General features: G+C 46.5%; 1 protein-coding gene across 1 annotated transcript in view; it reads right to left on the bottom strand.

Moving 5' to 3' along the window:
* Window positions 1-14,903, bottom strand: part of LOC137423355 (monocarboxylate transporter 4) — a 121,554-nt gene extending 106,651 nt beyond the window's left edge. Inside the window, exon 1 of the mRNA XM_068110406.2 lies at window positions 14,772-14,903. The gene's annotated coding sequence lies outside the window, so the exon portion shown is untranslated. The remainder of the gene's footprint in view (window positions 1-14,771) is intronic.
* Window positions 14,904-15,997: the final 1,094 nt, after the last annotated feature.

The following is a 15,997-nucleotide window of genomic DNA, read 5'->3' as shown; positions in this document are numbered from 1 at the left end:
AGAAAGGACAAGTTGTCAGTCTACGTTTATTGTCTTCTTTGGGGGAGTCGTATCATTATCCCACCTAAACTACCTGAGACAATATTTTCAGAACTACATGATGCTCACCCTGGGATGGTCACTATGAAAACTATAGCCAGAGCTCACGTGCGGTGGCAAAAGTTAGATGATTACATAGAAACCTGCATACGTCATTGTCGCACATGTCAAGTTAATGCGAAGTCACCACCGGAAGCACCACTTCAAATGTAATCATGGCCAGTTAAACCTTGTTCGAGGTTACGCATTGATCATGCTGGGCCCTTCTTCGGCAAGTTGTTCCTTGGTGTCGTTGTTTCCCACTCAAAGTGGATTGAGGCTGTTGTTGTACCCTCTATACTCTATAGGCTCGTGCATTACAATACAGTATGTTCGCTATTCATGGTATTCCTGATTGTTTGCCATTCATGCAAGCAAAATGGCATCAGGCATTATACCTCTGCTCCATACAAGCCTGCCAGCAACAGTGTTGGATAACGATGACAGCCCACACGCAGGTTCTTCAGCTGACCCTCTTAATGGCGTCTCCTTCTCCACTCCTCACCCAGCTCGCACACGTCACTACCAGTCACGCCTAATCATTTCCGGTTCATCATGCATTCAATAATATTCATGTAACCCCCAATACCTCAAACGGCCAGGCTGAGAGGGCTGTTCAGATCATGAAGACTGGACTAAAGCATGTTGTAATGAAATTGTATCTAAGTTGAACCCAGGTGTGATGCTCTCTCCAACTACTGAGAGGCGTCTATAAGAACTCGGACGATCATCGCTCCGAATCATTCCTGTGACATATAATCTGTGTGACAGCGTATACTCGAATGGTGCATATATCTAGATGTTCCATGCTTGCTTGCATTGATTGATAATTGCTGGGCTTCTCCATGATTATGTAATCCTGATATATGGCTTGATTATATTTTACAGGTGTTGCCAGAGATCGAATTTGAATTAAACCTACCTTGTGGACAATGTTGTGGATTTGACTTTTTACAACAATTAATTCAAATTCTTCTCTTCGTCCCAAACGGGTACGAGACACGAACGAGTACGACATGGCTCATAAGATGATCCAAGTGCCTGTCTTCGGAGCAGACCCTCAGGCGACGGACGCGGCCGCTCAGCTGACACATTGGCTGAAAATCTTGAATAATCAGTTCAATGCGCAGGAGGCCGTCACCAATGAAACAAAGCTCGCTGTGCTGCAATCTAAGGTGCACCATGCCGTGTACATGGCCATTGAACAATGTGAGACGTTCAATGCTGCTGTGGCTGAGCTGAAGCTCATCTACATAAAAAAACGAAGCATGGTCTATTCCCGACTATTGCTTGTGACTCGACGACAACAGCCGACGGAGACCTTAGATCAATTTGCTCAAGACCTACGACACCTACTGAAAGAAAGTACCCCTGTGGTACGCACCCATGAACAAGTCTGCGATGACCTTGTCCGCGATGCTTTCATCTCAGGTCTAAGGTCACCAGTCGTCAGAAAAAGACTACTTGAAGCAACCGACTTGACCCTAGAAGAAGCCCTTCGGTTATCTCACGTGTACACCGAAGCACGGGAACAATCCGACGCGTATGAACGCCCATACGTCACAGCGGGGACAGCTCGACAGACCCGACCGGAGAGAGCTACCGCCGAGATCGTGGATGCTGCCTCGGCACCTCCACCGGAATCGGAGACCACGGATACTCCCGAGGATCCCGATCCGGGCTTGACGGCGGCAGCTGCAGCAGGACCCAAGTCAGGAAGTAACGCTACGTGCTATTTCTGCGGGAATCGGAATCATCCCAGGTCTGTTTGCCCAGCTAAGGATGTGAAGTGTCATTTGTGCACAAAGACGGGACATTTTGCAAAAGTTTGCCAAGCTTCACGAGGCAAGCGAGATCGCTCGACGATGAATGTGCTTATCTCCGAGCTCGCGGTACGAATGGCGCACGGCACGCCTCGCCCGACTTTGATGGGGATCGCTCCTCTCCGTGGGCCCCGAGCTGAGAGCTCGACCTTGATGAGACTCGCCGCACCGACTAAACGAGTGTCGCAATCTCTTCAGTACGCGGCGCGATCGTCCTTGACAGGCATTCTTCCGACACCCTGCCAACTTCCGGGATTGGCCACCCGATCGGTGAATGCTGGCTTTGAAACTCCGCGCATGGCACGAGTGCCCTCCGGAGGCGGCACGAACGCCCTACAAGCTACTTTAACGGCACGAAAGCTGGGAGCTTCACGCGAGGCTCAAGCGCCCTCTGGAGGCGGCACGACTGGCCTACAAACGACTTCAATGGCACGAAAGACATTAGCTGGCGTTGGATCCACACATGAGGCCCGAGCGCCTCCCCTCGACGACTCGATAACTACAGGGCCACCTAGCCTGTGCCGTGCTATAATCCCACTCATGATTGAGGGAATTTTTGCAAATGCTTTAATCGACACGGGATCCACTGATAGTTATGTTGATTTTTGGCTTGTACAGAAACATAGATGGCCGATTCTTGGGACCAGACGCAGAATCTTTATGGCCTCTCAGGGGCTATGGCTTAGCACAAAGGGGGAATGTGGACTGAAGCTTGTGATTAAGGGTCGAATGTTTCCGGATGTGTATTTAATGGTCTTACCAGCATTATGTGCAGAAGTTTTGCTAGGACATGATTTTCTCAAGCAACATGGACGTTTGGAAATGGAATTTGGTGGTACTGATACTCTTGCTGTGTGTGCTCTTGCAGGGATGGAAATTGAGCCACTGTCGCTGTTCCCCAATATGACCACGGACTGTACACCTGTCGCGGTTAAATCGCGACACTACTCACGAGCTGACGCGCAATTCATTGCGGAAGAAACAGCGCAACTACTAAAGGAAGGTATCATAGAACCTAGTCGGTCGCCATGGCGGGCCCAAGTCCTGGTGGTACGAAGCGAATCGCATCGCAAATGCATGGTAATTGACTATTCACAGACGATTAATCGGTTTACCCAGCTGGACGCCTACCCACTCCCGGGAATGGACTCCCTGGTTTGACAGGTGGCACAGTATTCGGTCTATAGCACTCTTGATCTACGTAGTGCGTATCATCAGATCCCCATCTCCGAGGCAGACCGCATCTATACTGCGTTTGAATCAGGTCAGAGGTTATACCAGTTCACCCAGCTACCTTTCGGGGTCACGAATGGGGTCTCATGTTTTCAGAGGACTATGGACGACCTCATCGCTAAGGAGAACTTGACCGATGTCTTCGTTTATCTGGATAATCTCACGGTTTGCGGGTATGACCAGGAACATCATGATGCTAATCTGAAGCGCTTCCTCGAGGTCGCGCAGAGGTATCGCTTGACTATGAATGAGGCTAAATGTCACTACTCTGCTCGTACGATAGATCTCCTGGGGTACACCGTGACCCACGGCTCTGTTGCTCCAGATAAGGAGCGTCTGCGACCCTTGCTCGACATGGCCCCGGCCTGCGATCGTGCTTCGTTGAAGCGTGCTCTCGGGCTGTTCGCTCATTATTCCAAGTGGGAACAAAATTTCTCCGTGAAGCTCCGCCCACTTGTGGACTGCGAAGCGTTCCCCATGAGCCTTGCTGCCAAGGCCGCTTTTCATAGCCTTAAGTCCGACATCGCTGGCACCGCTGTGGCGACGATTGACGAAAATAAGTCCTTTGTTTTGGAAAGCGATGCGTCGGATCATGCGATAGCTGCAACTCTCTCTCAAGGGGGGCGCCCTGTGGCCTTCTTTTCGCGAACTCTCTCCTCCGCTGAGCAGAGACATTCGTCTGTCGAAAAGAGGCGTATGCCATCATCGAGTCGATCCGGCGTTGGCGTCCCTATTTGCTCGGACGATGCTTCCAGATTATCACGGATCAACAGAGCGTTACTTTTATGTACGACAACCAGCATGCTCAACGCATTAAGAATGAGAAAATCACTCGCTCACGGATCGAGCTCGGCGATTTCTGCTACACAATCAAATATCGCCCTGGGAGGGATAACCTGGTTGCCGACGCTTTATCGCAGCCGGCGACGTGTGCGAGCCTCACATATTTTGAGGACCTGCGTCTTTTGCACGACACCTTGTGCCATCCCGTGGTGACGCGTTTCGCTCATTTTGTGCACAGTCATAACTTGCCCTACTCGGTTGAGGATATTCGTCAGATCTGTCGCACTTGTTCTGTATGTGCTGAACTCAAACCGCGTTTCTACAACCCTCCTATGGGAACACTGGTCCGAGCCACTAGGCCTTGGGAGAGATTGGCGATGGATTTCAAAGGACCACTGCCGGCGTCACCGGCTTCGAGTAACTCTCGTTATCTACTCACGATCGTTGATGAGTTCTCGACATTCCCTTTCGCTTTCCCGTGCGTAGATATGACAGCCGCCACGGTTATCCGGTGCCTGCAGAACTTGTTTTCTATGTTTGGGAATCCGGCCTACGTGCATACCGATCGAGGCGCGGTGTTCCTGTCCCAGGAAGTGAGGAACTTCTTACTCCAGCATAATGTCGCTTCTAGTTATACCACTCTGTATAGGCTGCAGGCGAATGGACAGGTCGAACGCTTCAATGGGATTATATGGAGAGCCGTTACGCTGAGTCTTAAGTCCCTCGGCCGAGGCCTAGACAAATGGGCTTGGTCGCTACCCATGGCACTGAACTTGATCAGGACTTTATTGTGTACGGCTACCAATCAAACTCCCCACGAACGGATGTTTCATCACTCGAGGAGTTCGGGTAGTACCCAATCTTTACCTAGTTGGCTTGCTGAGCTGGGACCGGCTTTCCTCAAACATGCAGTTTGCATGAGTAAGTATGACCCACTAGTGGATAAGGTGCAGGTACTCCAAGCTAATCCCGAGCACGCTCGTGTGTTGATGTCTGATGGACGTGAGTCAACAGTCTCCGTACTTCACCTGGCCCCTTGCGGGGAAATTGACGACCCAGTTTACGAGTCCATGGACTCTCCCATTGCTCCGCTTGTGGAGTATCTGCCGGCATCCTCACCGCTAAACGCGCCCCAACCTGTAGGCCCTGTGGTGCCACCTCCGTCACCTGACTTAGGCGGCTACTCCGACGCATGGGACTCCGGTCTTGGGGCTGTCGTACCCGGTAGTTTCCGGACCCGTGCCGGTAGGGAGATTCGCCGCCCCGACCGCTATGGTTGGACCGACTGACATGGACGGACAACTACTGCTCACTGCTATTATTCTGCTGCTAGCTTGATTCCTGCCTTAGCGGAAGTGTAGTTTTAACGGCGGGGAGAATGTAATGAAATTGTATCTAAGTTGAACCCAGGTGTGATGCTCTCTCCAACCACTGAGAGGCATCTATAAGAACTCAGACGATCATCGCTCCGAATCATTCCTGTGACATATAATCTGTGTGACAGAGTATACTCGAATGGTGCGTATATCTAGATGTTCCAGGCTTGCTTGCATTGATTGATAAATTGCTGGGCTTCTCCATGATTATGTAATCCTGATATATGGCTTGATTATATTTTACAGGTGTTGCCAGAGATCGAATTTGAATTAAACCTACCTTGAGGACAATGTTGTGGATTTGACTTTTTACAACACGTGTTACGGAAGGGACCATACAAACTCGCTTGGCCCGAGTCCTATTGAATTATCACACACGACCGCATTATGCTACTGGTCATTCTCCTGCATCAATGTTAATGGGTTGCGCGTTAAATACAAGGTTGTCACTTGTTGACCCAGATACGGTGGCCAATGTCGAAGTGAAGAAATTCCAGCAGAAGCATGACCGTACGTCTGTGAATCGTGAAATTAATGTAAATGATCCTGTGTTTGTTCTCAATGCCGGTCTGGGTGAGAAGTGGTTGTCTGGGGTAATTATCGAGAATGTTGGTAGTCAGATTTTCCTAGTTAAACTGTCTGATGGTAGACTTCAGCGGAAGCACCTTGATCAACTCAGGTTGCATCATACCAAACCAGCAGAACCACCTGTATTTGTACCACTACCTGTTCAACCATCAGAGAGAGTGCCTATATCGCCCCTTGTATCCGCACCTGCACCTGTAGCACCCTTACCAGAAACGTCCCCAACCAATGGCTTTCCAGTCGAGGATGTTTCACCCACCATGAGCAGTGTCATTACCGAACCACCGGTTGCTGTTAGGTGTTCGAGCCACAAATGTCATGAGCCGACGCGCTTTGATCTTTAAGGGGGGAATTATAACATACTGTGATGTCATATCCTTGTCCGGGCTCTGCCACCTGTTGGGCGCCCCGAGTGCTTTTTCCGGTGTCATCACTTCCGGGAATAAACCGCTGTTTGGACGCTTGCTTTGTGTCTCTGAATCCCTTGATTTGCGATGCCATCAGTCTCGTAAGGACTTTACACCAATAACCTGTGTTTCGCCACTGACCTGTCAACCTGCTACAACCTCCTGGTGTGTGGTTCCTTCGAGGCATTTATCACATTAATGAGCAAACCACTCTTTGCCCCGCCCTTTTCCCTCACCCCCCCCCCATGTCCTCAATTCACTCATCCCTTCGCCCCTCCCCCCACCCCCCCCCATGTATCAATTTGCCCCCTCTCCCCCTATATCCTCAATTTGCCCCTCCCCTCACCACCCCTTCCTACATATTGTTACGTGTATGGGGATAGGCAATGAAATTCTGTTAGTGCAGATCGGATTGTATAGATTAGCGTGCACCGTATGCCATGTAGCCACCTTCGTGGATCTAAATCAGGGCCGGATGTCCGGGTAAGCGTTATTTGTCTCCATGCAGGGGGTGGAGCTATGCTAATTAGTTAGGGCATTTGGATAAAATTCCCAGTGGGTAAATTGCTGTTGTGATTTTTACCTTTGTTCTTATAAAGCACACTCGGCAAGTCATGCAATTGGCACGTAATTGCAAATAACACAAGGACCGACAATACCCAGACACAATTACACCACCTAGCCGAATCATCACGATGGGCACCAAGAGTGGCCGTGAGGCCACGCCCCATAGACTGATTGGTTAAAGAACGATGGGGTGAGTGGATGGCGCTCGGTGATTGGTGCGAGTGTGACGTCAGAGAGAACGTTCGAGACCGAGGAGTAAAGAGGAAAGGTCCTGCAATTATCTCTCTCTCTTGGTCTTGGCTTTGGTCGCAGGCAGACGCATTTGCATTCTCTCCCTTGTGCTGGGTTTCAAAGCGAGCAGTTCCGTTCACTTTCTCTGTCCTGGGGCGTCAGTGGAAGCGGCCGCATATTGTCCCTCTCTTTGGTGCTGGCTTCATGACGGCTGTGCTTTGTGTCGTGTGCACTTGGGAAACATCGGAGCTTTGTGGAGCGTGGGACGATCGGAGGAGGATTTTCATCGGAGGAGGATTTGTTATCCTGTCATTATTTTCATTAAATTCATTATTTATTGCATTTCTTTGTCGTGCCTGTCTTGTACGTTTATTTGTTTGTGGGTTCGGATAAACCCCCGTCACGTCCGTTTGTGCAGGTTGGCCCTTGCTACCCTCCACCCCCGCGCGTGCAAAAGGAACCGCCATAGTTGGGTATACACCTCGGAGTTAAAGCTCGTTTGGTCATCTGTCGCCCTGAGGTGTTCACTAGAGGGTAGACACGACAATATTATCAGTTTGCCCCACTCCTCACACCCCGTATCACCTTATTCTACTTCTTTATGTTGCTATTCTCAATTTACACCAAGCCTTTCACCCGCTGCGTACACAAACCAGTCACTACGGTCAGTGGCGGTGAACACACAGGGCACGTGTCCAGGTGTCCCCGAACTCAATGAGGATCCCGGGCAGAGGCAGCATGAGAGTCATACAACAGGCATGGGACCCCGAGATCACGAGAGATGACCGATCGTGGTTCATGATCTTTTGAGATGAGACTGAGGGTGGGGTCTCACTTTGCCGACAAAACATATCACATTGTGAGTGGTGATAACCACATCGTAAAGGGAATGCTCCATCTCAAGGAAAGAAAGAATTGTCACGTGATGAATCGATTTAGAAAAAAACGTTTTCCCTGATGTTAAACTAGACAGGACTATCACATAATTAGGGGGTGAGGTTTTTTTTTTTTTTGTTTTTTTGTTTTTTTGTATACAAGATCGAGGCTCGTGAAAGAGCGAACATTAATCACACAGAAAGACAAACAGACACATAAAACAAATAACATCGGGAGCGGTAGACAAGATGGGGAGAGAGGGGGAAGGACACAAACACAACATTTGAGAGCAGGGACCGAGAGACATGGAGACATCGAGAGATCTGTGGGAGGGAGAGGGCTTTGGGGGGAGGCATGTGAAGGGGGGGAGGCATGTGAAGGGGGGGGGGGGGGTGGGAGAGGTATAAACATATGGACACTGCCAGGATTTCCAGGAAAGAAGTTGGAATTTCAAACAAGGTGGATCTGGGGTGAATTAGTGGGGGTAGAAAAGATCAAGGTTATGGATGGGGGAAGATAAGAGATGGTGGTGAACAGCTGTTTTAAAGACCTGGAGGGAGGAGAGGGATTGAAGGGAGTGTGGGAGTTTGTTCCACAGGCGGGAGAAAAGAGGAATGAAAGAGTGAAGGTGAGCAGAGAGCCGAGATTTCGGCAGTTTAACCATCAGAGGGTTGCTGGCAGATCTTGTGCGACCTGTAGGAATATTTGGGGGACAGAGCAGAGCACAGAGAGAGCTGGGGGAGCAAGGCCGGAGAGGAGTCGGTAGAAGACAGAAAGGCCACCTACCTGCCTGCGGTGAGTGAGTGAAAGGCCTCAGAGATAGCTTCATCGCGGGAGATTCCAATGAGTTTGAAGGAGCAGGTGTGAGGCAAGAGCGACCAGCCATAGGTGTGAGGAGAACAGTCATAGGTGACAGTATTCCATTGAGCTGCGGATGAAAGCCTTGTATGTGGTGAGGAGCTCAGGTGCGAGGAGGATGCCGACGGAGGATGCCCAGTCGGCGACGGCTTGGAGGCCAGCTTGGAATGTGGTTTTCCCAGAGAAAGAATCATGCAGATAGTGAGACCAAGCTTGAGTGAGACTAGTGGGAGAGTTGGAGGTCGAGTAGGCTTGAGGATAAAGCTTGGAAGTAGGATAACTTTAGTTAATGTATACATGAATAATAATCTTTTAATGTATACAAATGCTATAATTCGAATACTAATGTATAATATCATATGATATTGTTCAGCAAATCCACACTATAATTGGTTCACGAGTTATCAAACAGAGTGACCACTATATTCGTCATGGGTGTGTGTCTGTCTGTCTGTCTGTCCACAGCATAACTACCCGATGATATCATCCGATCTTGATGAAACTTGGGTGGGAGGTTGATATCATGATCTCGTTGTGTCCTGCCTAGAGTGGGCGTATTGCACCCATTGTGGGCGGAGCCTCGCCCGAAAAAGATGTCTTTTTAGGGGGTAATCGATTTCAAGCTACATCTTCTCCAAGGGGTTTGGTGGAATCTGACAGGGGTTTCGGTATTTGGTTAGGCCAATGTCATGTGTCTAGCCCCACGGAGCTCGATTTTTCATTTTCGCCCCAAGGTCAAGGTCACAAGGTCACGAAATTTAGAAAAGTCGATTTTTGATGCTGTTATTACATTGTTCGCTTCCTGATAGGGTGAAATGTCGTACATGTTTTTATATTATCACATACATCATGAAATACAAGTTTTCCAACAAATTTCAGAATCTTCGACCTTTGACCTTTGAAAGTCACAAAGGTCAAATTTTCAAAGTTGTCGGAATCTAACCGAATTGTCGGTATTGTGTAGCTAACTAACCTCATAACTGATTATACATTATTTTCTATCTCATTCCAAGGTCAGTAACCTTCGTTTTGACATTTGAAGGTCACAAAGGTCAAATTTTCAAAGTTGTCGGAATCGAACCGAATTTTCGCTATTTTGTAGCTAACTAGTCTCATAACAGATAATACATTCCTATTTATATATTTTCAATGTCGGTTTTGACCTTTGTCATTGAATACTGCTCGCTCGTGAACCATCGTTGTCTCCTGACTTGTTTATTGTACAATCATAAAACAACTCCTCATATCGTAAATGGACGAACACATGCGCACGTCGACATTGTGGTCTATTAAATGAGAACACCTGTCCCAGAGATGTCCCTGTGCTTGCTTGAGTGCTTAAGCCGCTTGGTGATCGCTCTGGAAGAAACCTTTATGCCTTCCATGAGCCTCGTCGATGTAAACATGAACAAATAAAAACTTGGTAACTGAACACACCACTGCAAGTGTTGGGGTGTGTTGTATTACCAGTCAGCTTGTAAAGCGCTCGCCAAGCGACTTAAGCACTCAAGCAAGCACTCCATCGAAACCGATGATAAGGAACAGCTGGCTTGGCAAGCGATAGCAAGCTGATTACCTCCGCCACCGAAGGTGGGATGGAAGTTATGTTTTCATCCCTGTTTGTCTGTTTCTTTGTCTGCTTGGTACTTGGCAAAAAAAATTTTTGGACAAGTATGCTGATCACTCCGTTTGTGTGTTTGTGTGTTTGTTACTTGGCAAAATTGATGGCAAAATCTTGGCAAAAGCTTGGCTTGATTGATGTTAGCTCTTACACGAGCCTCCATCTTGTATACAAAAAAAACAAAAAAACTTTTTTTTGCAAGTATGTTCATCACTCCGGTTTGTGTGTGTGTTTGTGTGTTTGTTTGTTTGTGTGTTAGTCTGTCTGCTCACTTATACTTGCCTACAGGTCACAATTTTAAAGCGATGTTCACGAAACTTCACCAAACGGTAGAATTCGTGGTCTGACAAAATCCTATATATTTTTAAGGTCAAAAGGTCAACATAGGCCAAAGGTCAACCACTTTTTTTCAAATATCTAAAATCCTCAATTTTCATCCGATTGACTTGAAATTTGAAAAGGATTTACATATCGAATAACTGAATTCAACCACCAACTATTTTTCAGATCATCGTAGGCCAAAAGGTCAACATAAGCCAAAGGTCAACCATTTTCTTTCAAATTTCTGAAATCCTCAATTTTCATCCGATTGACTTGAAATTTGAAAAGGATTTACATATTGGCTAACTTAATTCAACCACCAACTATTTTTGAGATCAGCATAGGCCAAAAGATCAACATAGGCCAACATAGGATCAACGTAGGCCAAAAGATCAACATAGGCCATAGGTCACCCACGTTTTTTCGAATTTCTAAAATCCTCAATTTTCATCCGATTGACTTGAAATTTGAAAAGGATTTATATATTGGCTAACTTAATTCAACCACCAACTATTTTTGAGATCAGCATAGACCAAAAGGTCAACATAAGCCTAAGGTCAACCACTTTTTCCAGATTGCTAAAATCCTCAATTTTCATCTGATTAATATCTGAAAAGGATTCAATTAAAATTTGAAGACGATTTGCATATCAGGTCACATAATTCAATCACCAATTATTTGTGAGGTGACTCAACGTTAAGCTTCCAAAATCATAAATTTTCATCTGAAAAATCATCACTTTTCATCCGATTGACTTGACAATTAAATAGCAATTGCAAAATGCTTCACTGAATTGGGAAACCTACTACTTTGAGGTGAAAAGGTCAAACGTCAACTGAAGGTCAATCTCCTAAAATCATAAATTTTCATCTGAAAAATACTTTTTTTATATACTAAGTCGATGCTCGTGTAAGAGCTTAAATGAATTCAACCACCAATTATTTTTGAGGTCAACATAGGTCAAATTTCTAAAATCCTCAATTTTCATCCACTTGACTTGAAATTTGAAGAGGATTTGCACCTAAGGTCACTTACTTCAACTACCAATTATTTTTTAGGTCAAAAGGTCACCATTGGCCTAGTTCATAAAACTGAGTGATGGGACCAAAAAACGATATATAGCACAATATTTCAAAAAGTTGTGGATGACATGAGAAAACTTGGGGGATAAGTTGGGTAAGTGACAAGAACAAGCCGATTATATTTTGGTTCTGGTCCGAATCCTATCAGTGGGATGCAAAACGTAAACTGCTCAGCCTGGTGGAGGTTTGCACTCTACCGAGTGCATTGTAGCTTGCAATTAAACACCTTAACATGGAATTTTGTTTTCCAAGGGGGGAAGCAATAAAACATGGGAATTCCGCCGGATTTTTTGCAGTCAAATCTAAAGCAATATTTAAGCTGAGCAAGTGCACAAATAACACGGAGGGAGTGTGAAAATAACACGGAGTGATTGTGAAAATTACACGGAGTGAGTGCGGAAATAGACCGAAGTGAGTGTGGAAATAACACGGAGCGAGTGTGGAAATAACACGGAGTGAGTGTGAAAATAACACGAAGTGAGTGTGGAAATAACACGGAGTGAGTGTAAAAAATTACATGGAGCGAGTGTGGAAATAACACGGGGGTGAGTGTGGAAATAACACGGAGCGAGTGTGAAAATTACACGGAGCGAGTGTGAAAATTACACGGAGTGAGTGAAAATAACACAAAGTGAGTGTGAACATAACACGGAATGAGTGTGAAAATTACACGGAGTGAGTGTGAAAATAACACGGGGTGAGTGTGGAAATAACACGATGTGAGTGTGGAAATAACACGGAGTGAGAGTAAAAAATTACACGGAGCGATGTGGCAATAACACTGGGTGAGTGTGGCAATAACACGAAGTGAGTGCGGAAATAACACGGAGTGAGTGTGAAAATGACACGGAGCGAGTGTGAAAATAACACGGAGTGAGTGTGAAAATAACACGGAGCGAGTGTGGCAATAACATGGGGTGAGTGTGGCAATAACACGAAGTGAGTGTGGAAAATAACACGGAGTGAGTGTAAAAATTACACGGAGCGAGTGTGAAAATTACATGGAGTGAGTGTGAAAATAACACGAAGTGAGTGTGAAAATAACATGGAATGAGTGTGAAAATTACACGGAGTGAGTGTGAAAATAACACGGAGCCAGTGTGAAAATAACACGGAGTGAGTGTGAAAATAACACGGAGCGAGTGTGAAAATAACACGGGGTGAGTGTGGAAATAACACGAAGTGAGTGCGGAAATAACACGGAGTGAGAGTAAAAAATTACACGGAGCGAGTGTGGCAATAACACGTGGTGAGTGTGGCAATAACACGAAGTGAGTGCGGAAATAACACGGAGTGAGTGTAAAAATTACACGGAGCGAGTGTGAAAATTACACGGAATGAGTGAAAATTACACGGAGTGAGTGTGAAAATAACATGGAGCGAGTGTGGAAATTACACGGAGTGAGTGGGAAAATTACACGGAGTGAGTGTGAAAATAACACGGAGCGACCGGAAATAACACGGGGTGAGTGTGAAAATAACACGGAGCGAGTGCGGAAATAACACGGGGTGAGTGTGGAAATAACACGGAGTGAGTGTAAAAAATTACATGGAGCGAGTGCGGAAATAACACGGGGTGAGTGTGGAAATAAGACGAAGTGAGTGTGGAAATAACACGGAGAAAGTGTAAAAAATTACACGGAGCGAGTGCGGAAATAACACGGGGTGAGTGTGGCAATAACACGAAGTGAGTGCGGAAATAACACGGAGCGAGTGTGAAAATAACACGGAGCGAGTGTGAAAATTACACGGAGCGAGTGTGAAAATTACATGGAGTGAGTGTGAAAATAACACGAAGTGAGTGTGAAAATAACACGGAATGAGTGAAAATTACACGGAGTGAGTGTGAAAATAACACGGAGCGAGTGTGAAAATAACACGGAGTGAGTGTGAAAATAACACGGAGTGAGTGTGAAAATAACACGGGGTGAGTGTGGAAATAACACGGGTGAGTGTGGAAATAACACGAAGTGAGTGCGGAAATAACACGGAGTGAGAGTAAAAAATTACTCGGAGCGAGTGTGGCAATAACACGGGGTGAGTGTGGCAATAACACGAAGTGAGTGCGGAAATAACACGGAGTGAGTAAAAAAATTACACGGAGCGAGTGTGGCAATAACACGGGGTGAGTGTGGCAATAACACGGAGTGAGTGTAAAAATTACACTGAGTGATTGTGAAAATTACACGGAGCGAGGGTGAAAATTACACGGAGCGAGTGTGAAAATAACGCGGAATCCTCTTACTCATGATACAATTGAGTGTTCCGTAGCTCACTCGTAATACCATGTCCCACCACCAGGAGCAGCATTACATGATTCCGAGGCAAACACACATATGTTTTTGGCTAAACTGACCGATTAATGTAGTGTTTGATTTATTAACTAAGTGTTACATAGAATGAAGTCCATATTATGTTAATGCATTTTCATCCATTTGTATTTTTTGGGGGATGCTTTCGGCCGAAATATATTTTTTTGTGCCTCGGGTTCTAAAAAAATATCGAATCCGCCTCTGATTACGACTCACATGACGTCGGTTGTGAGGTCGAAAGGGTGAGCTGTTGATGTAACATCAGGGATTTCGTTCTCTTCGCAGGTAAGCGAAGCAACCGTTATATAGGCAATATTACCTTTTTCGTGCAGGTGTCCATAACGTAATTCGCGGCAATGAGAGCGCGTGTTCTTGGCAATGGAGAGAGAGAGAGAGATAGAGATCGACAGGTCGTAGCAATGTCATGCAGCCATTGACCGTGCGCTATATGCCATAAACGGTTTTAATATCGATCACCATTCACCAAGATGCGTTTTTTTATTCCTGGAACGTTTTCTTTGCGAGCGGTTTCCCCCCGGGTTGCCCGAATGTCACCGGTGGTGTACCTGTGCGGACGGCAGCGCTCGACATGATCGATTACACCGAGAGGAGACTCACCTTTGCTGTCGAAAGCTCGACCCCAGGTTGAGACCAATCCCTCGAGCTACCTCGTCCTCCTCCGGGGTTCGCGTGGATTGATGTCATTCACCATTAAGCGGGGAATTCGTTTTTGGGATTCCTGGGAATGTGAGGGGAAGGTGGAGGTGGTGGAGAAGGGGACGGTGCACGCACCCGGAACAAACGGCGTACTTCTGTGTCCAATTATTGTTCGTGTGCGGAAATTGTGATTCATTCTTCGAAGTGAAGCTCCAATTCGCCGGCGGTTTCGTTCCCTCTCCAATCGTTATGATCATCCTGCAGAGCAGGCTCATTCATTCGAAAAGCCCTGCCTGGATTACTGTGATCGTGTGTTATTCATTCCTTCCCTGAATGTCATCGCTCGCCGCTTTATCTGGGACGTTGGAGGGTTATCGAGTCTATGGAATTAGGTTCTACACGGCCATTGTTGCTCCATTCGCTGCTGGTGGGGAAATGCGGTTTATACCGGGAAGGAAAGAAGGGGGCGGGGCGGGGACGGTTTCCAGGGCAACGTGTTAGCGGTTGTGGCTTTGGGTATAAAAGAACCCTAACCGACTTTTCCGACACGTCTGAGCCCACACTTGCTGTTATCATCGTGGGCGCGTGCGTGGTGTGGAGTCACAGCACGTGCTTCCTTCCTGCCCTCTTTCCTGCGTGCGATCGAACGTGAAGGCGTTCACCTGTTCACCGGTTCCATCTCCACTTCGAGTATGTCGAGGTCTCCGACATTGTGGTTTTATTCATCGTTTTCTGGCACTGCACTGTGTAGCTAATATACCGGTTGTGGTTTAATAATTGTATTCGGGACGGGTTGTCGATGGAGTATTTGCACAAGTGTCATTCTTGTGGTCACCTGTACTGTAGTCGTTAAGTATAAATGTACATTGTCGAAGTATTGAACAGGTGAGCTGTTGTTTTATTATTTTAACCTTTGCTGTACCAACGTGGACCACGTGCATTGACGGACAATGAGTAAGGAAATCTATTTGTTCTTCAAGGACATGTTAAGGTTATGCCTCTTGATGGGAAATGGTGGTTTTAATCATGGGAGTTTCATCAGTCGAGGAGCGTACTGGTTTAATGACATACACGTACAGCCGTGGCCAAAAATATTGGTACCCTTGCACTTTTTTCAAATAACTTACAATTTTCTCTAAAAAAAACAAGTTGAAATTGACAAAGGTATTTGGTCTCCACAATTATTT

Source organism: Myxine glutinosa, chromosome 3, assembly GCF_964187855.1.
Source record: "Myxine glutinosa chromosome 3, kmMyxGlut1.1, whole genome shotgun sequence".
Lineage (NCBI taxonomy): Eukaryota > Metazoa > Chordata > Myxini > Myxiniformes > Myxinidae > Myxine > Myxine glutinosa.
This window is presented reverse-complemented; position numbering and strand designations above follow the sequence as displayed.